A 23,009-nucleotide genomic window follows, 5' to 3' on the forward strand; every position below is an offset into this window, starting at 1 on the left:
AGCAGTTACCAGTGATTTTTTTATATTCTTCTTTAAGTTTTTGAATTTAATTTTTTGGTCACAGTGCTTTGTGTGTGTGTGCTTTTTTAATTGCAAGCAACAATTCTGAAAACAAACAAAACCAAAAAAGGCAGCAGTGCATGGCTATAACTAGGATCTTTGGTTTTAATACCATGTGCTACTGAATCACTTACAGATTATAATATACTTTTTATTATAAAGCCAATTCTCATATTATCATACAGTTGAGATAAAATTAATCCTGCCTGGTGATAATTTCTCATTAATTTTCTGTTTTTAAAAAATGAACTCATGATGGTTGCCAGAGGGGAGAGAGGGCTTTGGGGGTGGTGGTGAAAAAGGTGAAGGGATTGAGAAGTATAGATTGGTGGTTGCAAAATAGTCACAGGGAATCTAACATAACTTGCCTTTGGCCACAGCAGGAAATTCTCAGTCTAATATCCACTTAAATTTTTCTCTCCGCAACCATTCATTATCACTTGATGGATCATTCTAGACAAAGTTCTGACTTTACTCCTCCCCTGCTGGAAATCTTCGCTGGTTCCTTGCTGCATAACAGGTAAAGTTCAGTCACCTTATCCTGTCATTTTAAAATGTCAACAATCTGGCCTCACTTACAATTTAACTTTTTTTCTCTTGACCTTCCCCTTAACTATTTCCAGAAAACATTGTATTCTTCCTAATCTCCATAACTTTGAAAATGCTGTTTCCTTCCACCTGGAAATCCTTCTTTCATAGACCTGGGTAACTAGGCAACATTCCATACTAGGTCCTTCTGCATACACATGCCCTTCTCTCTGTTATAACTGTTCATTCAAATACGAGTAAAGGCAATATTAACATAAAGGCATAGTTCATTGATTAATCTATTTATTTATTTTTAAATATATCTTTATTGATTTCAGAGAGGAAGGGAGAGGGAGAGGGAGAAAGAGAGAAACATCAATGATGAGAGAGTCATTGATCGGCTGCCTCCTGCACGCCTCCGACTGGGGATCGAGCCTGCAACCCGGGCCTGTGCCCTGACCGGGAATCAAACCCCGATCGCCTGGATCCTAGGTCAGCACTCAACTGCTGAGCCACGCCCAGCCGGGCGATTAATCTATTTATTGATCATGGGGTATAAGGTCCCGCTTAAGCAGATGCTCACCTATCTCCTACCTTCACATCACACCCTCTTATTCCTTTTTCTCTCTCTTTTTTCTTTTTTATTGAATTTATTGAGGTGACATTGGTTAAGAAAATGATATAGGTTTCAGGTGTACAATTATATGGTACCTCAAGTCACCTTCCATCACCATTTATCCCTCCTGTCCCCTCCTTTGCCTCCTCTCATTCCCTTTCCCTCTGGTAATCACTACACTATTGCATGTGTCTATAAGTTTTTTCAGGGTTTTTTGCTTAACTCTTTCACCTTTTTCACCAGCCTTTCAACCCCCTCCCCTCTGACAGCTGCCTATCTGTTCTCTATGAGTCTGTTTCTATTTTGTTTGTTTATTTGTTCATAGATTCCATACATGAGTGAAATCACATGGTGCTTGTCTTTCTCTGACTGGCTGTTTCACGAGCACAATGCTCTCCAGGTCCATCCACGCTGTCACAAAGGGCAAGGTTTCCTTTGTGTCACAGCCTCTTATTTCTTGCTTGCTACATCTTACCATGCAACAAATGCTCAATGCTGTCTCCTGTTTTAGCGAGTCTATACACATTTCTCCTCCCAAAACGTTCTTTCCCCACCTGTTGACCTGGATGAACCCTACTCACCCATTAGGTGTCCCCACGAACATCATGTCCTTAGGAAAACTTCCTCTGACCCCCAAAAGTAGGTCTGGCCCTCCTGTTACAAGCTTTTGTAGGACCTTTAACTTTTCCTTTATGATACTTACTTTATTGTAATTAATTATTCTTTTGGTTATCTCTTTCATGTCTATTTCTCCTAATATACTCTAAGCATCTAGTGACTAAGACTAGATTGTAGGATCAATGAGAAAATACCTCTGTTCTTCGTAGAATAAATATGGTGGATACTTTTAACCATAGTGGTGCTTGTTTTCACTAATCTTCATTGGCTAGCAGGCACTACTTAATCTAACATTGGTTTTATCTTTGGATAAAAATGACACACCCACATCATTTCATTAGATTTAAAAGTCTTCCAGGAAATAGACATAAACTACCAACTCTAGAGCTTTCAAAGCAACTTTACTTCCAACCCTTTTGGGTCCTCCTCCTGTCCCTGGTCATCTCACCTGCCTACAAGTGAGTCATTCCCATCATAAGACATTTAAGAAGAAACTCTTATTTGCTACTTTACCTCTTCTATGTCTTCTTTCCACAAGTATAATGCATAAGATAAAATATTATAAATATTGCGTGAGCACTTCTTCCTCATGCCTGGGCTTTTCCAATCAATAGTGTGTGTGTATGTGTGTGTGTGTGTGTGTGTGTGTGTCCATTCCCTTAGTTTCAAATGAGATCTAATTAAATGTTATTTTTTAATCAAATATCAAAAACCCAACGAACCATTCAAATGGACTCCAAAATTCTTTCAATTTCATTCTTTTTGACTATTATAAGACCTATTTAGTCAACATCTTAATACCATTTAAACTGAGTCCAAAAGTTTCAGAATTAATTTTGGAGAAACTAATTTTAGGTATTTTCTCATTGATCTTACAATCTATTTTCCATGAGAGCTATTGAGATAAATGTTGCTCATTTTATTTAAAAAGGGGGAGGGGGATGGGAACAATGTCAGTGATCCCACTGTCTTTGCAAGAATGGAAATATTCTAAATCTTGTCTATTCAACATGGTAGCGCTAGCCATGTGTGGCTCATGCAGCTGAGAAACTCATTTTAAATTTTATTAAATTTTAATTAATTTAAAGTTAAATAGTCACATGTGGCTCATGGCTACTCTATTTTACAGCACAGTCTTTATTTGTTCAAAGTGATGGATGGATGGGATTCTAGATTGTAAAACAGGAGTCTGGAAGTGACTGTTAATTCTGGTATTTCTGGTGTTCTCTCCCTCAATTACGCAAGTAGGCAAGGGAACTATTTAAAAGCAGAAACTTTACATTCTATACTGTAAAAATTATACATCACCTCCTCTGAAACACTGAAGGATGGACTTCCACAAAAATAATTTGTTAAGCAGGTTTAAACAGATATGCTCAATTTCTTCTGTCATAGGGCTCAGACGCAAGAATGTTTAAGGGGTTCCTAATCATACCAATACCATAAGCAGGTTTTGCACCTGAGTGTTTGTGGATATGTTGCACATCCACCCAACTCATCACCTGTTAAGTCACATCTTTGTTTAATTTTAAAGGATGAAATGATTCATAGTCATTTCATTCATGGGAGTCGGTGCCAGTTCATTTCTGGGAGTTCAATCGCCAGCTTCTGGAGTGGAGGAACAAATAGCTTATTATAAACAGGCTGTATGTGGAGCTTTCTGTTTTGTTTCCCCCTGAAAAAGCATCAGTAATTTCACATTTGATTTAATAAGTCAGTTTCTGGAAGAGTATTCGCTGACATCATTTTTGTTACCCCCTGCAGATTCGATATGAAAAAATAGCCTGGTCATGTTCAAACAGTAGATTAGCCTGAGAAGTGCCTTTCTGCCTATTGTCACCCCCACTCCTCTGCAGTCACAAAGTTGGGGTGTTTTTACCCCAGCACAAGAGAAATGCCACCGTGAAAGACAGATTTGGAGGTACCCTGGGCAGAGGAGCTGGGAACTGATCCCAATGTACTGACTTCATCATGTCCGTGTTTAAGTTGTAGGTGCTGTCTGCTGTTTTCAGAGACAAGGCCGAAGTCCCAGCCGGCATTCAAAGCTCTCCGCAATCAAGCCAGCCAGACGCACAAGGTGAACCGCACCGCAAAGGCCCACGTTCACCATGTTATGTGAATTTTGATCAAAACGAACATCCAGGGCAGCCTTGCAGGCAAAGAAAAAGGCAGACTGTTCCATACAAAAAAGCAACTTGCGGCATCTGGAAGAGGTTTTCTGTCTGGAGTCCGTGCTGCTGTGATCGCCTGTCTAGGAGCACAAGCATCTCCCGCTCACGCGGTAGCTGTTTTCCACACTCTAATGCCAATAACTCACCCTGTACTTATTGAGCACCTGCTACGGGCAAAAAACTGAGCTCATTGGTATATGAGGATCCATTTTCAGCCCGATTGACTATTTAAGCCAATGAATTTTTATTTAACAAAATTTCAAACACAGAGAATAGTTGAGAGACTAATACAAAGATCCACCATATATCCGTCACCCAGCTTCAATAGTGAGCAAACATTTGCCATTCTTGAATCATTTATTCTCTGCTGTTGTAGTTATTATTGATAATATTTTAAAGCAAATCACAGATGTCATGTCATTTCCTCCTAACTCACGTGTACATGTCTACAAAAATATTAGCATTTCCTTCCATAACTTTAGTGCCATGATCACACCTCCCAAAATTAGGGATATTTCCTTAGTATCCTCCAGTAACCAATCCATTTTCAAATTTTCACTCATCTTCAAAAATGTCTTTTTAAAATTGGTTTGTTCAAAATAGGAATCAAACAAGACCCACCTATTAAATTAACTCAATCCAAACCAAGTTCTATTATATATCGAATATTATATTATGTTATGTTATGTTATGTTATTTTGTGTTGTGTTTGTTATGCTATGCTATGTTATGTTAATATATATATATATATATATATATATAATATATATATATATATATATCTGACATGTTGAAAAAATCAGGTCAGCTGTCCTCCAGTCCCTATACCCCAAATTCTAAATTTTTCTGTTTGCTCCTTTATAGTGTCATTTATCTTAAGTCTTCATCCCTCTATTTTCATTAAACTAAAAGTTAGATCTAAAGATCTCACTGTACTTATGGTCAATGCTCTTTGACAAGCAGACATAGTGATTGGTGCTGAGTGCTGCAATGTTCCATCACACCAGGGGGCTTGCAGTATTGGTTACCCCACTCTCAAAGCATCCACCCTATCCCCTCAAAAGTTAAGGATGACCTTGGGCATTTACCCCTGCATGCCCTCCATTTTCTCATATAAACAATGGAGATGATCATAGCATATACTTCTGAAGTTTGTTGTAGGGATTTTATTATGTAATCTTTGCAAAGAATATAACACTGTGCCTGGTACATTAAAGCACTTAAAGGCTAACTATTATTGTGAATAAGGAATGCAAAATGTTTAGTACAATACCGGTCTAGGAGATACTTAAAAATGTTAGCTACTGTCATTGTCATTATAAATTACTTTGTCTGAACAGATCAGGGAAATTTCATTCGGGAAGCATGATTTGAAAGATGAAGTAAAGGGGCACAGACACCAACACACTATAAATCTCCAAGAAATCTCTTTAGTTTCTTTTTAGGCCTAGATTGTAAGATTCAAGAGGGAAGGAGTTTGCTAATTCCCGTAGCCATTGTATGCAGCCCAGCGCGTGGCCCTCCATGACAGGTGAGCAAAAGACTGCACAAAACTCAACTTTAGACTCTTATTCGTGTCCCTTACGGCACGAGCACCTGACGCTACCCCTGTATCACCCAGATAACAACAAAAACATTTCCCTTGTTGCCACGTCTGGACACTGGACCACGCTATCCCCACTGCATAGATAGCTTGGGCCCTTTGCTTTTACCAACGTAAATTGGACCAGTCCTTCCCTGTCTACCTCTTGCCCATTTCCTCCCCAGGGAGAGACTATTCTGCGACTATTCCACCTTAATGCACTCTTTTCCCTTTCTCATCGCCCATGTCACTTACTTTTTGCCCAGACACCTTGATGCTTACACTTTACAAATGTGTAGATGGTCTTGATTTCTCATAATTCCCTATACTTTCATCTTATTTTCTGCAATTCAATGATGAACTCTTTGATGGCTGAGGAAAGGTTTCCTTCCTCTCCAACTCCTATACTCCATTTCTCCAACATCCATTCTCAACCCAAACACCCAGCGTAGGAGCAGGAACACAGTAGAATATTATATAAATATTCTCTACTAATTTAGTACCTCCTCCTTCTACTTTTTCAGTGTATTTGGAAACTCGAGGATATAGTCATCAATACATAGGATGGGGTTGGTTGTGGCTCTGTGCCTGAAAACACCCCATTCCTACCTCCCCCCGCTTTCTGCACTGCATAATGATGGTTTGTTGTGTATCTGTGTCCCCATCAGACTGATAGGGTGCCAGAAACAAAGATTATGGGTCTTCACCTGTTTCCCCAGGAACCAGTGTAGGGCTTGGCACATAACAGATGCTGAATCAGTCAGTGATGGATTTAAGAAATAGTGGTTGCACAATTTCACAAATTCACTTTTGTCCAAAACAAGAATTATAACTGAATTTTGGACTGACTTAGTCAACAAATTAAGATGTTTGAACCAATTACCTAGGTAGGCCCAATCCTCGTGAAAATATAAAACATATTTTAGGAAGCAGATAAAATTAGACCTGAAATTGAAATGGAAAAATAAAATTAAAGAGAGACATGGACTACTAATGGCTTCATTGTTCTACTCAGGAACATTATGGAGCTTTCAAGATTTTAAACCTAAAGAAAAGCTCAGGCAGTAGAACTTCAGGCAGGAGAGAGAGCTATTTTGAATCGTGAGGCCTCTTTATACTTCTTAGTTCACACTAAAGGACAGCACTCTCCTCCCTCTGGAAAATGCAATATTGCTCCTACTTCCCCACCCAGCAACCAAAACACTAGGAGGCCTAGAAGAAGAATCCTCTCTGCTCGTGCTGCAGATGTGTTTCTTCCACTGTTTGGGGTGGAGCTCGTCACCCAGGTTGCGGCATGTCCAGGCTGTGCTCCACACACCTTCTGAAACCTGAGGCCAGGTATAAAAAAGACACCCCCATGATGACATTCAAGAGGAGAGTTGGCATTTCGGTGTTTTAAATGCCTGGTTCGTTGGCCCAGCCAAAAGTAAGGAAAAGTTGGTTATCCAATTATCTTCATCCTTTAAGCCAAAAGATGATGCCCTTCCTTGCGTTTTACTCCCCCTGACCATTTTCTAGTTTGAAAAAAAAATTAACTCTTTTCAAGGGTGGGGTCAACTGACGTTGGTAATTTAACGTAATTTAGTTAAAAGTTAATTCTCCCTTGCCTCGAGCCACAGATGATTTTTAGAGAATTATTACCGCTCATTGTTCACTGCATTTTACCTTTCTGAATTTCCAATAATGTAGCATGATGTGTTACTAAGAAAAATATTATGATTTTAATTGCATTTTGGCATCTTAAAAGAATATTTCACACTGCTTAACATCTGCAGTCAACAGATGTTTAAACACAACTCACTCAATGACTAAAGTTTGGCAAAATGTACACTAGCTGGAACAGCCTAAAATTCTAAATATGCTCCTAGGAACATGATACAGGCAGATGAAGCACTACTTGCATGGGTTTTACATTAAATATTAAAATACTATATACCATCCCTCTATATACCAAATAGAGATGACAGGTTTCAAGGAAAGAACAAGAATTAGCCAGGAGACATTTCAGTCCTACCCATGAGAGTCATTCTGTAAGTGGGGGCTGTGCCTACGGTCACTGTCAACTGCACGATATATAAAATCTATTGATTCTGTTTCTCTGGAGAACCCTAATACAGGTATGTGCAGGTAAATGTAACATGTTTCAGGGAAGGTGGCTGTGGCCAGGAGGAGGTAGACTAAGCTCCTGGGAAAGATAAATACACTTCAGCTAGTAGATGTCTGATGGAAGTGGTTTATTGAGAAGGGCAATCAGCTTGTACAAAGATCTGGAAATTGGACCTGTGCCCTTGAGGGGACACATGGAGAGTCCTAGCCTGATTGTTGAGAGGCTGTGTGTTGGAGAGCAGTGGGTTCTAAGACTGGATGGATTGGTGGGACCCAAGATGTGATGTGTAGAAAAGAGCCCCCTCCTTTTTCTTCCACACAGGGGGCTTAGATGAAATTGCTGCATTTTACAGAAAATGGAGTCATCTTTTCTGTCTCGCTGTGACTGCAGAGTCCAGGTCAGACAGTCTGCAGCTGTCCCCAGCCATCATCATATCCTCTCTCCTTCCTACTCACTCCTTGGAGCATTTTCTCTTCCTAAGAGGGAAGCCCTCCAAAGAAATCTTAAAAGAGTCTCATCAAGAAAATCTTGAGAATAAATGAATGTGGAGATAAATTTACAACATTGAGGGGAACTCTTGAGTCAGGAGATGGGTGAAAAGATAGTAGAAGGAGGGTTCCTTTCTGAGAGAGTAGAGAAAGTCCAAGAGGCCAGGAGAACCAGAAATTCAGGCCCGGGGAGTGTGAGCGTTCCTGCGTGTGCCAGCGTCACAGACCATCTGAGCAAGTGGATCTTTCAAAGATATTTAAACAAACAAACAGGACCCATGTCTCAGGGTCAGAAACGATGCTTATGTAATTGACTCTGGCCCTCTGGAGAGGCTGCCACCAGACTAAGAGGGTGGGATGACAACAAGCATTAAAAACAAGTTTATTTTAAAAATACTGGGGGGGGGCAAAAAAAGAAAAATCAGACTATCCATAATCTTAATCCTTGAAAATTACATGATGTAACAAGTGAAGTTCTCCTCTCTGAATCTCCAGCCCTACTTATAGAGAACATGAATATTTTTTTACAAACTCAGATGTACAAGAAATAGTACTGTAGCCGGGCTGGGCGTGGATCAGCCGCTGGGCATCGACCTAGGATCCAGGAGATCGAGGTTCAGTTCCCGGTCAGGGCACATGCCTGGGCTGCAGGCTCGATCCCCAGTTGGGGGCGTGCAGGAGGCAGCCGATCAATGATGACTCTCTCATCACTGATGTTCCAACTCTATCTCCTCTCCCTTCTTCTTCTGAAATCAATAAAGATATATTTTTAAGAAATTTTTTAAAAAAAGAAATAGTACTGTATTTATTTTACATAAATCCAATTCCGAGCCTATAGCCACTCTCCTCCTCCTAGAAGGTTATTAGGAATTCAATCTCAACCACTATTGTCACCCTCAGGGTGGGCAGGGATCCGAGGGTTTTAGTAGCACCAGCTCCTGGGGAGGTCTCTTTAGGCCATTAGATTTAGTCTATGGCAGTTACTGCTGAGGCATCCATGGCCTCAGACCACAAGATCTCTTCCAGTTTTGGCTCCTCTGCTGCCTCTTCTAAAGCTGGGAAAATCTTTGGTGAGGCGTTAGAATTCCCAGGTCCCTGGACCAGTCCATCTCAGGCATCCCTCCTCCAGGGAGTGCTCCAGAACTCACCGACTCCTATCCCATCTCCATTTCAGAGGCCTTCCCTTCTCTCTCCTGCTCCTCCCAGGCACCAAGTGTCGTCTCTTCAATAGGTCTATGTTTTAGAAAATTTTATTCCAGCATGAGAAGTGTCTTGCAGACCACTTTGGCTTTTGGCCCTGTGACAAAAATCTCCCTTGTGACAGGAGACCATAAAAAGGCCTGGCCATCTGCTTATAATGGAGGAAATGAAGAAGCACAGGGGGGACAAATGCAAGTTAATATTCCAAAAACGAATCCACCACACACTGTTGACAGTTTGGTGGGTATCTTTCCAAAATTTTCTTGCGCCTACAAAGCAAAATATCCATCCACACATAAGCTTTTCTTTTTTAAACAAAAAGGGAATCGGACATGGGCAGTTGCAACTTGCTTTTTTCACCTAGTAGAGCACGGATATCTTTCCAGATTTACCTTATTTTACTTAATGACACTGGACATTGCTCCACGGATGGACACTCGGGCTGTTCCTATTGTTTTGTCCTTACAGACGATGCTGTATTGTGCACATTTATGCATGACTTCGTGTTATTGTTTTCTATCATTGCTTTCAAGAAGTGAACGGACTGATGATTAAGCGGTTGATGGATCAAACGTTCAGGTTTATTTGCAAACTATAACATAGTTCTCTGCTTCCTGCACTGTGAGCCCTGGCCAGCCATGGTGAGTTGGTTACCACAAGCTGGTTTCAAGAAAAACAGAGCCCGAAATGGAACTCCCCAAGAGCCTATCTTTATGAGCTTGATAAAGGTGGTGCAGTGGGTGCCAACACCGATTCCAAACAGCTCCTTAGTGTTCTTGGTGAGTAGGACTCTCACCCTTAAAGTTCCGGCAACAAGAACCTGGGCTTTGCAACTAACATGTTAAGTGGCACGGGCGAGTCCCTTCCCACTCGAGGTCTCAGGTGCAAAACAGGGATGGAACAAACAGATTTCCTGCGATGATATCACACGTGTCCTATGATCTGTGAGTCCATGAACACGCCCTGTTCTAGGGCCATAACCAGCATCCAGCTGCAGCTACATGGAGGACTTTGGGCTTATCTCCCCCCCCCCCCCGCCTCTTCAGGATCCTACTATACATTTAAGTGATAATAACTTGAATTAGCTTATGTTTCCCCAGAAGCAGACCCTGAAACAAAAATTTGAGTTTAAGGAGTTTACAGGAAGTGCAGGAAACACCAGTAAGAAAGCAGGGAAGTGATGTAGGGAAGGTAAGTGTCTGATCTGTGGCCCACACAGGGTGTGTTACCAAGTCAGCTGTCACGGCGGGTGTCTGGGGCTTCACAGTGTAAGGACACGCTAAGAAAAGGTATGAAACGCATGCCTCAGAGTCATCGAACCTGAAGAGCAAGGGAGCTGGGCTTTATACACCAACTCCCATCAGCACACTCTAATGTGCTATCAGCCTATCCTGCCTGCGTGAAAAGCAGCGCTGCCTCCCTTGGCTTTGAGAAAAGCCTTCAGGTCAAGGGTGCGAGTTGAGTTTTCTGGACCACCACTGCAGGATACGGCATGGCACCAACTGCTCTCAGAGTCCCCCTTCACGCTCTTATTGTTTTCCCCTCTGTGCCTTTCTTTTTCTGATTAACTTACAATCCTCAGGCTTCCCAGGTTTCTATCCTGCCTCTGCTACTTATATCTGTGTGACCTTGGGCAAGTTTCTAAAGCTCTCTGTGCTTCAGTTTCCACATTTGTAGCAATAGCACAGTGACAATCCTCACCTCATAAAATGGCTTTTAGGATTAAATGGTAATGAATGGAAAGCACTTAGTGACACTGAACAGGTCAAAGGAGAGTCTGTGCCCATCAGGGTGCCCAGTGAGCCAATGAGAGCTGACCCCTGGCTTTGCAGCGGAGAAAGATTGGCAATTTTATTATGAATGGTGCCGCCCAGGAGAACGAAAAAGCTAATGCTCCAAAGTCCCAACTCCTCGCTGGCTTACAGACTATGGTTTTATAGAGCAAAAATCATGAGCAATCATGAGTAAGGCGCTTGGGGTCACAGATCTCTCTGATGGGTCCTTGATTAAGTAAGCAGTTACTTTTGTCTTCCAGTCATTGGCTTCCCTCTGGTGTCCCCTTTTCTGGTTCCAGGGAGATGGTGGGGACGTTGTTCACTTTGTGGGCTGAAAAACATCTTAACACTGAGTGTCAATAAGTTATCTTGGTGCCCAGGGGTGGAAGCTCTACGTCTTGTGTGCTACGTCTTACTCGTTGTGTGCTATTATTATTTCTCTGTCTTGGTTATTTATTTCTCCTGCAGTCTAATAGGCCCGAGGCTAAGTAATTTCTATGATGGGTAACAGGGTCCTACATGACTTCCTTCTTGTGGCTGCTATTCCAAGCCAGCTCACAAACCTATCTTGTATTAAATATGTTTTCTGAGGGTCCTAATTCTCCAGCTTCAGTAGAGCAGCACCTACCACATAAAACTTCTTTAATAAATGTCAGTCGTTATTTATATTATCCTTCAGTAGCCACTTTTAGTGAGGGTTCCTTAAAGAAGCCATCCCTGGGACCCCAGGCTGGGTTAAGGGCTCAGGTCCCTTCTTTGCATGTGATGGTGGCATGTTCCATATAGGAGCATTGTCTGTCTCATTGTCTGTCTCCTCCTACAGACAATGAGCTCCAGGAGGGCCCCACAATGACTTACTCAGGCCTGCACCCCTGCAACGAGTGCAGGGCGTGGCCGGCCTGCCTGTGAACATGTAATAAGCAGAGACTCTGATGTTACTTATTCATAGGTAAGCCCTCTGTTTTAAGACTCACTCTGGGTAAAATGTAAATTCTACCAAACTGCAGTAATATGCTTCCTTTATTCTAATACACACATTCCCATGCCTGCTTCCTTAAAACACACTCACAGACACACATTCATATGCAAAATACTTTTAATGTTTCTGAAATCACTTTTAGTCTTAACACTGAGATGTTTTATCACCCCTACCTGCCTTTCACAAAGGCAGGGTCTCATCCCCCTGCCTTCCCCTAACACGATCCTCGGAGCTGATTCTGCCCATTCTCAGTGAGTCCCAGTCTCCTCCTGATCAAGGATGGGCAGGGCAGACATGTGGGTCCCTGGCGTGGAAAGGGACAGAAGAGCTATGTCGAAACCATGTTGAACAGAGGTCTGAGGGTCAAGATGGAGAAGCCAAATCAGATTTCAGGCTTAAGGAGCCAAGAAATGAAGGACAAGGGACAGAGTTCAGGAATGCAATCAGGGTAGCAAGAAGTGGGGAGTAAGAACCCAGTGCAGAGGTGCAGGCCCACCGGGAAGTCATCCTGCGTGAGATGACGGCTGCATGGTATGTGAGTGATAGCCTGGGATGGATACCCCAAAACCAAGATCCGGGGCAGAGGGGCCACTGAGCACAGAATGCCTGTCCCCAGGCATCAGATGGTGAAACCGTTTGGGTGATGGAGGGGAGGCATCGACAATGAACCAAGGGTCCTGGGAAGGGTTAGTCAGGTGTTAAGAAAAAGAACTCTGGGTTGAAATGAGAAAATTGGCTTGCTAATATCACTAAACCAGAAAAATAACTTTGTAGGGAAAAAACACATCAAAAGCAAACCTGAATTGGAATTCTGGCTCCCTGACTTACTAGCTAGAAGAATTCCAGCAAGCAATTTAGATAAGTAGCCTCTGTGCACTTAAGTTTTCATTGGGAAATGCAGATAATATCCCTGGGTTGTTGTGAGGAATTGGTGAGATACTGAGATAATAATAGTGATGACGTGTTGAATACATAATAAGCACCAGGCCCAGTACCAGGGGCTTTCCTATACTTCGTCTTATTTCCTATAATAATCCCACAAGATAGGTGCACTAGCTTTCTTGTTTTACAGATGCAAATTGAGTCTCGGTCTGGTTAAGTAACTTTTGCCGTGTCCCACAGCCAGAGAATATAGATGACCGTCATGTGTGGACCGTAGTCGGTGTTTAACACCTGCGAGTCCTCTCCTTTCACTCTGCTTGCAATATTGGCCATAGATGATTTTAAAATCATCTGATTATTGAAGATAAAGTCTTGGAAGAGTACTCCTTCTCTGTCGGGCTAGGATTGAACTGTCATCATATTTTCTGTGAATTTCATAGCTTCCTAATCCACGGAGGCCACGACCGTATTGTAATGTGTTGACTTCCTCTCCTGCCAGTGTCCCTCGAGGGACGTCCCTCTGCATTCATTTGTGGCTGTCTGTCTCAGTGACGTTTCCTCCTCTACCTGCTTCCCAAGATGATGTGTTTCTCATCTGAGCTTGAGCAGCCTAAGAGGTAATGTCAAAATCAATCAATCCCCGATAAGCTTTGTAAATGCCACCCCCTCAGCTTTGCAGAAAGGACAATCTCTACTGCCCAGTCCCCTCAGGAGCAGCGAGGCCACCAGGGACAGAACCAGGACGTCGGAACACTTCCTAGAACGTGGAACCTCATGCATGGGTAGGGGGGACTCCAGCCACATAACGCCGGGGTTACCATGTGCACTGAGGTTCAGAGGTTAAGGCTAAGAGATTAAATGGCTCTCAGCCCTGCACTCGGCAGCCATCTGTGCTCTACATCACTGGTCTGAATTTTCAGCCCCATCAAATTCTTTGTCATCTGGTCCCAATCTTTGTGGCTGCCTGAGTGCGTATTTATGTCCCAGGAGTTCCTGCCATTTCTAACCTGTGCTTTACGGCTCCCACCTCCCCACCACCCCTAATTGCTCTTGCAGTACTTAGGGTATTATTTTAAGAGTCTTTCCTCTCTCGATGATTTCTGAGAGCCCTCGGGGCTGCAAAGGTATCAGACATTTGTCCTCCAGGTTTCTGCATAGCATCTGCCCGGTTCTGTCAAAGCGTGCTGGACACCCCAACTTCCCCTTGACACCACCGCCTAGAGGTGTCAAGGTCATACTGGCTTCGGTGCAGTGGTGGCCGCAACAATGCTCCTCTCGCATGTTCTGTGTCTTGGTGTGGCTACCAACTGCTGGGAGCCTCAATGTTTTGGAGTCTTAGCTTGGTTGGTTTTTGTGCCAGCAGCCCTCTGCCTGCATACATACCTTTACTTTGCTGCATTGGGTCTAGAAAAGATGCCACGGGGACCTGGGCTGGGAGGTATAATACGGAGCGAGGGTTTGCCCCTCTCCTTTGATGATGAAGGCTTCTCACTGCACCAAGACCGTCTGCCTAATGCCTTCTTCCCTTAGACCGTTTTCTGTGCCAACTCTACTATCTTGCCCACACTAGGCATGACTGGGTCTCAGTGATGGATGTGGCTCAGACTCCACTGGGGACCCCTGAAATCTTGGGTGGCAGTCTTTTACATTATCTCGTGTCCTTAAAGCCAAATCATTTGAAATATGCTCATCACACAGCCTCAGTCCAGACACAGGTTGGCTTAAGTGTTCCCCTGGGTGTTGGGTAGGCAGCTTCAGTGTCCTCTCTCCTGAAGGAGCAGGATTCCTGACTTGAAGGAGATTTGGGGTTTGGACTCCTGTGGTTGGGCTGAGTGACAGGCTACAGGGCCATGGTCATTCTGCAATAGGTGGGACTCCTCCCAGCTGAAGCAACAGAGAGTATATGGAAGTGGAACCCACCGAGGACAGGGTTGTAGCTGGGTCTGGGGAAGGGACAGAGGCAGTGAGCTCTGTTTTACTGCCGCCTTCTGCAGACTGGTTTCATCTTTTCTCTCTGCAGGCTGTCTGTCTTTGCCTCTTCAGTTCACAGGTGGCATACGGCCATCCCATAGCTCTCAGGTTAACATGTAATAGTTCTAGAAATATGCAAAAGTCATCATGTCTTTCCCAGTACCAACTTCTAGTTCCCACAGGGGAGAACCTTATGGCTTCCACTTGGGCCAGTGTTTGCCTCTGACCCAACGAGCCTGCCCAGCCCACCGTGTCTGCACCTATGGACCACAGGCAGTCCACAGAGAAGGCCAACGTGGTCCTATTTTTTCCATCTTCTTACATTCACTTGTACCTTTCTGGGAAGGCATTTAGGAGGTGAGGGAAGGTACTCCAGAGAAGCAGTGAGGTCTAGCAAACAACCTTGGCAGCTAATAGTGACTGAACGTTTCCCGTGTGCCAGAGACTGTATGGAGTGTGTCCCAGGAATCATCTCACCTCATACACACCAAGATCTTATCAGTGGTTGCTATTAGCCTCATTTCATAATGAGGACACCAGGCGTAGAGAGCTGGTTTAAAAAGTGACAAGAAAGCAGGATTTGGAGTCAGAAGATGTGGATTTGAATCTTGTGTCAGCATTATACTAATTTCTTGACCTAAGGCAAGTCTTTTTATAGTTCTGAGTCACAGTTTCCCCATCTGTAAAGTGAGGATAATGGAATATTGCATAAAGAAGTAGAAGAGGAGCTGGTGTGTGTGTTGGGGGGGGGGGGGCGGGGGGTATGTCTTAAGAATTAAATTAAGCAATGTATCTGAGATGTTCTGGAAACTTGAAGGCACCACAGACTTAAAACAGTTAGAATGACCTTTTGCCTTTTGCCTGGTTCCCAGGATGTCTTAGCAAGGCCATTGTTTGCACAGTATTTTCATACTCTTCATTTATAATGCATATGTTTGCATGTCTTACCTTTTAGGTGGCACCTCTAGTCTAGGGCGTGTCTTTCAAGTTTCTTTACATAACTTAGAAACGATGGGTGCCTAATGAATGCTAGATATACAGACGGAAACTCAGGCTTTCTTTGCAGCTGTCTTCCATGTTTTTGTTGCCATGTTTTTAAATAGTCTGGAGACCTCTTAACAATGAGGGTGAAAGCCTTTGAAAATCTCAAAGAGCCCTGGATAAATGCAAAGGTATTACTACATTTAAAGGAGGTGCTATTACCACTAATGCTGTTCAAATTTATAAGTAGTGTTGGAAATAATAAATCTGTAAGAAAAAAAAAATTGCTTTTACTTATGTTTTCTTCTTTGGACTTGGCAAGTGTATTCTATATGGGTCATATTTCTACTTTTCTGCATCCTGTGTGCCTTAAGGCACATACTGAGATATCAAAAGAAGAAAGGGAAATATAATGACATGGAATCACAGAATGTTAGAGCTTAGAGATCATTATATCCAGCCCTGTAACCTTACAGATGAGAAGACTAAGCCCAAGAGACATGAAATGACTTGCCTACAGTCACACAATGAAATAGTGATCTTATGTCATTCTGCTTCCGCAGAAGAATGTCTTGGTTGTTATTAGCATTTCCTTGGAAAGAGAACAATTTTCAAAATGAAATCTTTTCTTCCAAGGGCAATTCCATGCACCTTAGGCTCACTGATGGGGACGGTGGAAATGAGACTAAGGAGGGAAAGCGGGAAAGGCCTGCAGGCCACCTTGCTTGCCGGCCCACTATAAATGAGCCATTCAAGTAGCTAATCATGTAACAGCAAAATGTGTCTGGCCAGGTGAATTTCTTCATATTAATATCAAATCACTTCATTCAAATAATTATTTCTTGAGCATCTACTTCATGCCAACAGCATGCTAAGCTCTCTAAGGAAATAAATGTTACAGACAAAAATAGGCAACATTTATAGAACAGACAATAAGGCACAGTGGCCAAGAGCAGGGGCCAAGGAACCAGACTAGCTACTTACTAGTTATGTGACTGGATAAAATATACCTAGATTTTAAATGTTATTTGTGAATTCCTTTCCTCCTTCTCTCCCTCCCTTCCTTCTCCTCGCATTTTAGCTTGGATAACTCCTTTGCCCTAGACACTGGTGTCTTCTCCATCTTTATTTCTAAATTTTCCTTCATGTTTTGAGTGTTGACTTATGCTCAAATTTTGTATTAATGTAACATGAACACTCAGCTGCTGGGGTATCCAACATTCCTAGAGTGGCAGAGCCAGGTCAAGGTGGAACTGGGACCTGAGCGTGTCCCCTGCCTCCCATCCACCGTTCATTCATTCAGTGCATTGTTTGATCACATGTGTAAGCAGGGCTCAGGTAAGAGTTTAGTTTTTTAGGAGTGGTTCACAGAGTACTGCTTCAGGACTCAGAGTCCACGGAGGGAACATCAAGATCATGGAATCAGTGTCCTCCTCTTGCAGAGAAGACCAAGGTGAAAGAGGTGAAAGGGATTTGCCCAGATCACACAGGCTGGAGGGGGCAGAGCAAGGTCAGGGGTTCCAACCCACTGACTCCCAGGCTCACATTTTCTCTCTATACAAGCTCATCCTTATTTTTCAAAGTCTCCATTTCAAGAACTCATCTCTCTATAGTCACACACACTGAAAGGACTTCTTCATGGTGTCTGGAAGAGCTTCTGGTAGAATGTATCTCAACCACGAGGGAGCCCTTCCCTTGGTTTTCCTCTGGATGCTAGTTCAGGTTGGTGCGTGGTGGAGGTGGAGGCGTGTGGAGAGCTGGCCAATTCTGCTGTAGCAGGTTTTTCAACCTTTTTCATCCAAAATGTATCACAGTTATTGACTTCTTGGTGAAACCAGAACCCAAAAGAGTGCAAGTGGAATTGCGAACTGGTGAAGGAATGCCCGGTCCAGCCCAAACCAGGACTGCACATTTGCATGGCTCTCTTCTAGCCACTTGTCCCTCACACAAAGTGAGCACTTGGCGAAGGCTCCGTGGCTGGGCTGGGCTGGGTTGTGGTTGTGGGCTGTGCAAATGTGCCCATGTGTGTATGAAAGCACTGTGCAAAACACATACACAAGGAAAAAAATTCAATAAAATCCGTAATTCTCCCTTTTTACCCTCTTTTCTCTCCTCTGTCATGGTTTAGGCCCAGAGAAGCATATTGGCCCAAATCTCAAGCAACCATCCATAGTTTCAACCTTACGTGCCCCGTCAAATCACCTGGGAGCTTTGGAAACAGTATAGATGCCCCAGCTCTGCCCCCAAAGATTCTGCTTCATTTGCTCTGGGATGGTGTCTGGACGTCATGATGAAAAAAGAACTCCCCAGATGGCTAACGTGCAACTAGGATGGAGAATCACTCACTGGACTAGCCAGTAACTTCCCTTGACTCCTGGGATCCATCCCTTGGGCTGATAACTGTTTTTGTAGCCACTTAGGGCTAAATGCACTTAAAATATGTTGTCACACTGCATCATTCAATTTAACAGGCACCTGTTGAGTGCTTCCTGGCATATGGCCAGAGGTGGGTGGCAGATGAATGAAAATGCTCCCTGCCCTACAAGAGCATCGGGTGAAACAAGTGGCTTAGTCGCCTGTACAAAGACCTACTGCCTGGGAAAGGAGCCACTGCCTTTTCCTGGGAAAATTGGGAAATGCCTCATGGAGTTGAACCTTGAAGAGTCTACAACATGCAGGAACAGTTTTTTGTCTTCTTAGATTACTCTGTATGGAGAGGCCTGCTTGGTTGGAAAGTTGCTTTGATAAGTCCAACACAGTGTGCAAAAGAGCCTTGGGCCAGTGTCTGGGTCTGAGGGATGGAGGCTTCTCTGTGTGATGAGAGAGGGAGCAGGGGAGCAGCTGGGGTGCTTGGCAGGGGAGAGGTCAAAAGAACAGAGGCTCAGGAGGCCATTTCTAACAAGAACTTTTTTAGACAAAATGTTAAGTAGTATGGCATGTAAATCCCATCTTCCATATTTACTAAGAAACTTGCAGTAAAATACACACTGTTCACCATTGATTTGGAAGAGTGAATTCTGTATGAAAAATATAAAATAAGTGCCAAACCCCACTTTGGGATGGGCAGGGTAAAACCTGAGGATGTATAATACGGGCAATAGCTTATGGGTAGGGTTGCCAGATTTATCACATAAATTACAAGACGCCAAGTTAAATTTGAATTTAAATAAACACAGTTTTAAAAATTTAAGTATGTTTTGTGTAGTTTTTAGACATATTCATATTAAACAATTATTCGTTGCTTACCTGAAATTCAAATTTATCTGGGCAGCCTGTTTTTTATCTGGCACTCTGACTGTGGGTTAGGTTGGGTGGGGTTTTTATTATCAGAGAGGGAAACGGGAAGTGAATAAAGTCACAGGGGAGAGAGAGTTCAAGGTGTATTTGGGAAATAGGGAGGAGAAAGGTGGGGATGCAGTATAGGGAGTGTTGGGAATTGTCTGGACAATGAAGTAGAAAAATAATCTAAAAACACATCCTAGAAAGCCACCAATGCCAGTGTCGCTGATTTATGCTCTGTTAGCAATGGAGAGCCCATCAACATGTTAAGGGGAGGGAAATCATGTGCTCTACCCACCCATCCATCCATCCATCCATCCATCCATCCATCCATCCATCCATCCATCCATCATCTGCATCAATGCGGCACATTAGAAAGCACATGTCCTCTGAATTTATATTTTGGTTCGCTAAGTGATGTTTAGCAAATCACCTAGACTCTAAGCCTCAGTTCCCTGAGAAATGGGTATAATTAGGTCTTCATTCTACCTTCTCATCGGGATTATCACAATGACACACAATTGCTGAGCAGACAAGGCCACCTTGAATGCTTTCTTGATGACTTGTCTGAAGGTCCCAGTACTGTGTGTAGTAGCAATTCATACCCTTGTTACCTTAAAACAGTCCTTTCAGTCTGTCCTTTTGCAGAAGCACTGGACTTTATCCTTGTGCTCTCACCAGTGAGTAAAATCCACATCCCCACCTCCTGAAAAGTCAGTCACAGTGTGTAGGTGGGTGCTGCTGTTTGCATCATGTGTTGCAAAGCGTATTCTCACCCATTATTTCCACAGACCCTTCGGGGAGCTCATTCTGCTAGGAGGATATGTTGGGGTGGGGGTAATGGATCAGAGGTAGCGAGCCCCCCAGAAGGCCTCTGTGAGAGTCCAGGTGAGATGGAAGGAAGACCCAAAGCAGAGTAGTGGAAAGGTGAGCTAAAAATGGAAGGAAGGAATGAAAAGAAACGACACAAATAAAGACAAAGGGAAGCTCTGACACCCGCATTTTCATCTCCTTGACTTTCCTTCCAATTCCTCTAGGGACGTGTCCCGGATAAGGGTGAAACCAGATGCTCCTTGGAAGTTTCAGATGACACCACCCCTAACTTTCCATTGGATAAAGAAAGGCCCAAAATAGCCTCTGGTCCCACAGGCTAGTGATTACTGGGACTCAGATTCCTGTTTGGAAAACGCAAGGAAGAAGCCAGGCACTTGCCCACGTCCCCTCACCAGCTGACCCGGGCATTAGAGGCCTGGTGCCTGCTGACGCAGAGCTTTGCCAACTTCGATTAGCCCCGTGGCCTGGCTCAGCCAGGCATGTCGTGCATCGCCGCTAAAAGGAGCCTCCAGGATGGGCTGTGAGACTAGAGTGGGTTTTTTCCTACTAAGTGTCAATCAGAACTGACTGCTTGGCAATTTGAGGTAGGAATGGGGAGAGAGAAAAGTATTAGAAGGGGCAGAAGACAAAGACAACTGTTAACCTAAGGGTTGCTGATAAAAACAGAGAAAGCGTTCCAAACAACCAGTGGGGATGACTGGTTTTTCTTTGTTTGAACTTTGTGAAGTCCTTCGAAGCCCAGCAGAATAAGCTGAGCATTAGTGAAACGATGGGTGGGAGCTTGTCGCCGGCTCAGGGCAGGCTGGCTGGAGGTGGGACAGGTGACGGCCTGCCTGCTTCCTGGGCCCTGGAACTCTGCTCTTGGCACCACTGGACACTTGACGCACACCTGCGGGCTGAGCCCTCTCATAGCGGGTAGCACCACTCTTGTTCCAGGGAATTTAAAGGATTTTGAGAGTCCTGGTTCAGGGTTCAGCATTAGATGGAGCTTTGTGGTCATCCCATCCTGACTCTGAATGTGGATTTTAGTATCTAGAATTGGTTTCCTTGTTTTTGTGGTTGAGCTCCAACGTGTATTTGGTTTCCTCTAGGACTAAGGTCCTGGCTAGTTAGTCCCCAGCATTGGAATCCCATGCCCGAGTTCTGGCCACCAGGACAGGACCCTGCTTCCCGTGAGCGGAATTCTCTGCTATCTCCGACTCCCGCTCACCTGGAGGGGGAAGAGTCTGGGGCAGTAGTTCTACCCCAGCTGGTCAACAGAACCAGTGGGAAGCTCAGAGATTCTGATTTAATTCATCTGGGGTGGGGCCTGGAATAGGTTTGTTTTTTATTAAGTTTCCTAAGTGATTTAAATGTATAGACCTGGATCCAGAGCCACAGGTCTGGTGGTTAAGATTGAGGACCTTGGTGTTTGCGACAGCATGGATAGATCTTGAGGACGTGATGGGAGGTGAAATCAGTCAGAGAAAGACAAATACTGTGTAATATAACTTATATGTGGAATCTGAAAAAGCTGAGCTCATAGAAACAGACTAGAATGGTGGTTTCCAAGGGCTGGAGAGTGGGGGAAACGGGGAGATACCGGTCAGAGTACAAATTTCCAGCTACAACATGAATAAGTTCTGGGGAATCTAATGCACAGCATGGTGACTAAAATAATACTGGATTGTATATTGGAGAGTTGTTAAGAGAATAGATCTTAAATGTTCTCACTACAAAAAGAAATGGTAATTATGTGATGGCACAAGTGTTAGCTAGCATTAGGGTGGTAATCATTTTGCAATATATCAAATCAACATATTGTACATCTGAACCTTGTACAATGTTATATATCAATTATACCTCAATAAAGCTGGGGTGGATGCCAAAAAATATACTAAGAATGTCAAGAGATTATTAACATTGAGGCAACAGTACATTTACTAAGGATTTTAGGTAGCATTTAAGCAACTTAAGGAAATAGCTGATTTGAAAAAGAGAGATTGGGGGCCTCGGGATTATATAGATGTGGATTCAGATCTGATTTTGTCATTTATTAACTATGTGACCTTGGGGCAAGTTATTTAGGCTTGTGTGTTGTCAGTCTCCTTGTCTCTAAAATTACACCTATCTCGTGGCTGACGTGCATGTTAGATAGCATGCAAAGCATCTAGCATGGCATCTGGTACAAAGCAGGGATGTGATACTAATGCCCGTTGCCCAACACTTTTTCTAGTACTCAACCAATGCCTAGAGTAATTACCCCTTACTGGGCTTCTCAAATTGGATTAGCTGCCTGCAGCCCTCGGATGCCTCTCTCTATGTACACGTCTGTCGAATGTTCTTTACCCTTTCACACCAAAATTCTGCTCACATCCAGTCCTCAGCATGTGGCTTTGCTGCTTGACCCAAGCCCACCACCTATGGGATCTGTTCTTGAGAAACTGGGAAACCAGGATAGCAAACCGAGTTCATCTTGTGGGTCAGTTCTAATCAATGGGTAGTGACTATATAGAGCACAACCTTGAGGGTTCTGGGGCTGAAACTAAGCTCAGCTGGGATTTACTAGTGGCGTCTGCTACCCACAGGAGAGTGGGGAAGAGGTGGCACCCCTCTGCTGATGCTGGTGTCCACAACTACTGTAAACCATGGACCTGGGCCACTGCTCTTCCTCTCCTCCACCGATCCCAAACACAAAATAACTTGGTACATTTTTGACCTGGGGAGGATCTGGCACTCCTGAATTTAGCAAGTGGTTCCAGAACACTCTGCCTATCTACCCACTCCTAGCAACCATAGGAAGCCCTTCTGGTCTGCTTTGAGGTTGAACGGGTGACAGCTGCCCCATTTCCAGGTATTGGAAACAGCTGCCACAGAGCTCTAGAAACCCTGCCCTGGATTGTTCGGCACTGAGCAGTGCTGTGCCAACCTTTGGATGGGCCTCCATGCAACATGAGCC

This window comes from Miniopterus natalensis, chromosome 11, assembly GCF_054644295.1.
Source record: "Miniopterus natalensis isolate mMinNat1 chromosome 11, mMinNat1.hap1, whole genome shotgun sequence".
Classification (NCBI taxonomy): Eukaryota; Metazoa; Chordata; class Mammalia; order Chiroptera; family Miniopteridae; genus Miniopterus; species Miniopterus natalensis.